This window comes from Castor canadensis, chromosome 8, assembly GCF_047511655.1.
Source record: "Castor canadensis chromosome 8, mCasCan1.hap1v2, whole genome shotgun sequence".
Classification (NCBI taxonomy): Eukaryota; Metazoa; Chordata; class Mammalia; order Rodentia; family Castoridae; genus Castor; species Castor canadensis.
The window spans coordinates 155,483,850-155,489,849 of NC_133393.1; positions in this window are offsets into that span (position 1 = coordinate 155,483,850).

Below are 6,000 nucleotides of genomic sequence, written 5' to 3' on the forward strand. Positions count from 1 at the left end.
CTAAGTCCCACAACCTCAGAAAGTGGCTTCTTTAGAGACAGAGCCTTTAAGGAGGTGATTGAGGCCATTAGGGTGGGTCCTAATCCCGCTAGACTGGGTCCTTATCAGATGCAAAAATTTGAACACATAGACAACAGAACCTGTGTACACAGGGGGATGACCCTGTGAAGAAGCAAGAGAGTGGCTATCTGCAAGCCTCAGGGGACACTAACCCTTCTGTCATCTTGGTCTTTGACTTCCAGTCTCTGTGAACTAGAACCAGGAAGCAAGGCCAACTGAGCAACTATGGCAGTGCTGACTGACTAGCCGTGGGTGCCTGATGTCTGGAACTGGCTGGGGAGGGGTCTGACCAGCACAGGATCCTGAGCTTCTGCCCTAATGAGGGCCACATTCCCAAAGGACACAGCTCCTGCAGTCCAGGTGGAAAGTGTTGGAATGGTCAGGCCCTCAAGGCTATGATGGAAGGAAGGAAGGAGCTATCCTGAGTGGCTGCCAGCCCCTGTCCTAAGTCGGGTCCCTCAGGGCCCATTAGGAGCTGGGTGTGAAGACAGCTGGCAGACCAGCCAAGAGAGCGATGGAAACACCCACATGGACTGGGTCTGCCTGGGACGCCTGCCTCTCTGTTGGGATGTGCTCCCAGCTCTCTCTCCCCACCCCCATCATGGCCTCCCAGCCACCTGGCTCACTTCTTCCCTGGCAGAGATACCTTTCCCATGCTGGGTTCTGACCAAAATACACTTCCCACACATCTGTCTGTGTCTGCCACCTGCCTCAACCCCACCCCCTTCTTCATGCTGCAGAGGCCCCTGGCAGCTCATTTGTATCCTAGCTGCCCACAGCACCTCACCTTCACCTGTGTCCCTGCAGCACAATGGGTGCCCCAGCCTGCCACTGGCTTGGTGTGTGCACAGCTGGCCCAGCTACAGAGGTGCCCTGAGCTGCCAGGTCCGTCAGTTACACAGGCTCAGCCCCAGCAGCCTCAATGTGTCAGGCCTTGCACTCTCACCTGCCCCCTGTCATGTACGCAGTGTACAGTCTGAAGCTTTTGGCTTGTGCCTTGTTGCTCTGGGGCATGAAAAGCTGGACATCTGTTGAGCCATGGCTACTGCCCTCTCCCCGAGATTCAGATTCTCTCACACATGAGCTGCTTGAACTCTGAGGTCCTATCCTCAGAGGCCCACATTGTCACCTACTGCCCACCAGTATCCCACCCATCGGGTCATCCATGCTAGAGATCGCTGGCCACCAGCAGCACCTTCCAATACCGTCCCTTCCCTGGTCTCTGACCTACACTCCCTCTCTCCTCTTGGAGCCCCTTGCCCTTGTTTACAGACGTCCTGCCTGCTTATCTCCCCAGGCTGCTTCCCTGATGAAGTCAGCAAGACATCTGAAACTAGAATACTATTGGGTGGGGCTGGGAGGACCCAGCCATCCCACACTGGCTGCCAGGAATGCTGTCCTCTGCCCTCCTCCTTCTAGGAGAGGCCTTCCAAGCACTGCCCATCAGAGTGGTCAAAGCTGACTGCCTGGAAGAAATGTCCAGGCTTAGAGAGGCCCCAGCTTTTGGAGAGAAGGTTGATAATTTACAAAATGCCCATCCCTGTCTGGACTCTGTGACCCAGACAATAACCGCTGGAAATTAGCACTAATTACTCTGTTTTACAGATGGGACTCACAAATCTAAACTGACCTGCTCAAGTCAGACAGAAAGGAAATAGATGGGTGGGCACTCCAGGTCCTCTTGCCCCCAGGCTGAGGGTGTTGTAGTCTTGATCAATCCCCTCACCCCCATCAGAAGACTCCTAGATTCTTTGTGTTCAGCTTGGAGGAATCCAGGCAGAACACCTCAAAGTAAGGGAGGGAATAAAGTTTATTGAATGTAAGGGGAAGGCATCACAAAAAGCAGTAGTGGCCCCACCTGGCCAGATGGGGCCAGATGGTAGAATAAAAAAGGAAGAGAGTGGCTCTCTGTTTCAAGGCCTTTTTAAATCACCAGTAATCTGTGGGTGGGGAAATATTTGGGGAGTCCCTGGGCTAGGGTGATGGATCACTCTGCATACACTTGGGTTAATCCTCAGGTACCATAACTTTGGGCAGATGGAAATTTCCATACCTTTTCGCCTAGCTCTGCACCTAGCAGAGGATTTGCATTGAAAAGGAGGCTCAGAAGTGAGGGTGTCTAATCTGAAATTCCTTAGGCTAAATTATATAGATTTAAGAGTCCCAATATTTCTACTTTCTATCCTGCCTCAAGGGGACAACCCATTCTGTCCTCCAAGGCAGGTGGGGCAGTCCTGCCTGAGCTGCTTCTGAAGCATCTGTGCTCCCATCCCTCTGGGAAAGCTGGGTTGGCCTGGACTGAAGTGCAGGATAGGTCTGAGCTGGAGCGGCCTGAGGTATAACCCCACATGGGGCCAGGAATCAGGGCTGCTCACACACCTAAGGAACCTGGTGAGCACCAGGCCCAGGGTGAGGGCCCCAAAGGCCAGGCTCAGGTTCCAGCTGAACCTTCAAGTTCTCTAGACTTGCCAGGGTGAGTGCCCTGGTTGGGCACAGGCAGGTTGCTTGCCCCTCTGCTAATAGCTCATGTAATCCTCAGGATGACAGCACCTTCCAGAAGAGGACACCGAACACTGCAAGTTTGGGGACAGACAAGAGTTACCAGAGGGCAACATATACAGCTGGGAAGAAACAGGACTGTTGTTCACTACTCTGCCAGCCTGTTGGCTACCATCTGGGGTCCTCTCCAGTTGGGGAGCATCCTGACAGCAGCCCCCTTAGGAAAAAAGCCAGGTTCTCTTGTGAACCCCTGGTAATGCAGGGAGGGCTCCCTGTTTGTCCCTGAGACTGGAGGAAAGATGGAGCTGTGTGGGTCCACAGTGCAGATGTTAAGAGGCAGAGGAGAGGAGACCAAAGGTGCTGGCAGGGGCGGCTCTGGGAAGGACAGAGTGTGTGCCTTTCCCCTCCAGGGCTTCAGTGAAGAGCCTGCTTGTCTGTGAAGCAATGGAGCCTTGACTTTTGGAGAAGCAGAACCTGCCACATGTTCAGTCTCAGGAGCTCAGGGGAGAAGTGCCTCCAAACAGCCCGTGCAGTGACATCCGTGAGCCAGCGTGAGCCCCGCTGGTTGTATGCTGTTTGCTGGCATACCAGGAGACCAATGGGGACCCTTGGCTTGGAGGCAGGGCTGGGAGGTCCAGAGATGATCATTACATAGGAAGACCATAAGCCATGATTGTGAGAGGAGAGGGGGAGGCTGGAGTTTGAGTTCAGGGTCCTGCACTTGCTAGGCAGGTGCTCTGCCACTTGAATCATAGCCCCAGCCATTCTTTCTAGTTTTCCGAGAAAAGTTTTGAAGCATATGTATTATTTCTAGTCAGGAGTAAAACATTGTACATCTAGTCTTTTAATTAGACTGAGAATCAAGATTAAGAATTTAAAAATAGCTGAGTGCTAGTAGCTCAAACCTGTAATCCTAGGTACGTGGGAGGCTGCAATTTAGGAGGATTGTGATTCAAGGCCATCCAAGGCAAATAGTTTGTGAGACCCCCCCCATCTCCAAAATAACCAGAGTAAAATGGGCTGGAGTTTGGCTCAAGCTATAGAGCATTTGCTTTGCAAGCACAAAGCCCTGAATTGAAAAACCTGAGTGTAGATGAGAAAAAGAGAGGGAGAAGGAGAAAGGGGGGCAGGGCGCCGGTGGCTCACGCCTGTAATCCTCACTAATCAAGAGGCAGAGATCAGGAGGATTTCAGTTGGAAGCCAGCCTGGGCAAATAGTTTGTGAGACCCTATCTCAAACAAACAAACAAAAATCACAAAAAAGGGCTGGTGGAGTGGCTCAATGTATACGCCCTGAGTTCAAGCCCCTGTACCAAGAGAGAAAGAGAGAGAGAGAGAGAAGAAAGTAGTGGCTGGCAGAATGACTCAAGCAGTACAGTGACTAGCGCAAGCATGAGGCCCTTAAATATAAGATGAAAACAGACTGGACTGCATGGTGAGACCCTATCTCAACAAAACAAAATTCAAAAACAAACCAATTAGAGATTGTGTATAGAAACATTGACTGGGGCGGACATTAGAGTATGATGGGGGCTGGGGCAGACCTGCCTGTCAAAGGTGACAGGGCTGCTGGGCTCCAATCATTTGTTGTCAAGTAGAAACAAAGACCCTTGTTGGCAGCTTGTCAGAGCTTTCAAGAGAAACCAGAAAACCACATTTTTATGTGTGATTTAAAAGTATTAACTACTAATTTGATCCTGAAACATAAAATATATCCACAGGACCCATTGTGAGATGACAGAGCCAGATACAGGCCAGGAGCATTCTGGGGACCAACCCATTTGTAACCTGTGGCTTGGCGCCATGAGGGTTAAGCTTGACTTGAATGACAGAGATTGATGAACGCATGACAGCATTCTGTGTATGTCTGTGCCCCAAACAGCAAAGAAACAAAAGCATACAGGAAAATCTACTACAACTATGCAGAGGAAAACCCCGGCGTGAACTCATGGGGACTGTGTGGTCAGCACACTGTGCTGGGATCCTGGCACAGCCAGGATAGTCCCTCAGGACAGAGGTAAGACTTGAAATCCAGGGCGCAGGGCTCACCCAGCCACAGGCAGTCACCTCCCGGAACACAGCCTGGAGGCGGTGGTAGAGGACAGCCTGGACTAAGGGGAGTACCTGGGTCCCAGCTGCCCAAAGAAAGTTCCTGGCCAGTGGTGGCCATGCCAGGCCACAAGTCCAAGCCCCACCCTGCAGCCTGCCTGCCTTTTGTTAACAATGGCTTTATGGAGATATAATTCACATTCCATAGGTTTACAGTCCACAGTTCACTGGCTATCAGTATAGTCACAGTGTCATACAACTACCACCATAATCAATTTTAGATCACTTTCATCTGCCATAAAAGATCCCTGTACCCATTAGCAGTCACTCCCCATCCTCTCTTCCCAGGCCGTGGTTTCTGTCTCCATTAATCTGCTTGTTCTAGACATTTCATATAAATGGAGTCATACGAGATGTAGCTTGGTTTTTTGGGGTTTTTTTTGTGGGGGAGGGTGGATTGAACAAAGGCCCTAGGGCTTGCTGGGAAAGCACTCTACCAGTTGAACTGTGTCTCCAGTCCTTTTGTTTTTTATTGATTGATTGATTGTTGTACTGGGGGTACATTCTGAAATACCAAATTTCTTACAATATATCATAGTTGAATTCATACCATTTTATTTTATTTTTTTTAGATAGGGTCTCACTAACTTTGCCAAGGTCAGCCTTGAACTCATGATCCTCCTGTTTCCTCTTGAGTCAGAGACTGGGCTATTTTCTAACCTGCAAACTGATACCTTAAATGGAAACATTTTTTTAAAAAAATTATTAAATTAGGTTCATCCAAAATGTAACAATTACACATATGACATTAATTCATAAAGTGTAATTTACTAGGACATATCCTAACAATTTAGGAACAGCCTAGACCATGTAATTTATAAACAACAGAAGTTTAGCTGGTGGAGTGGCTCAAGTGGTAGAGCACTTGAGTAGCAAGCATGAGGCCCTGAGTTCAAGCCCTAATGCTGCCAAAACAAAACAAAAACCAGAAGTTTATTGCTCACAGCTCTGGAGGCTGGCAAGCAAGGTCAAGGTGCTGGCAGGTTCAATGTCTGTCGGAGGTCTGTTCCTCAGAGACTGTGCTGTCTAGGTGTCCTCATATGACAGAGAGGACAAAAGGGTCAAAGGGATGAATTCTGCATCCTCACATGGTGGAAGAACAGAAGAGCAAAATAGGCCTAGGCTGGGTGCCTCTGGTTCTTCACCAATCCATTTGTGAGGAACTCGTCGCTTATGACTTCCCCATGTTTTCTCCGAAGGACCTCTCCTTCATGACACCACAGGGGACGATGTTCCATCCATGTTTTATACGGATCTGTGCTTTATTCTTTTTGTGGCTAAATAATATTCCATTGTGTGGCTGCACTGCAGCTGATGGATGTTTGGGTTGTTT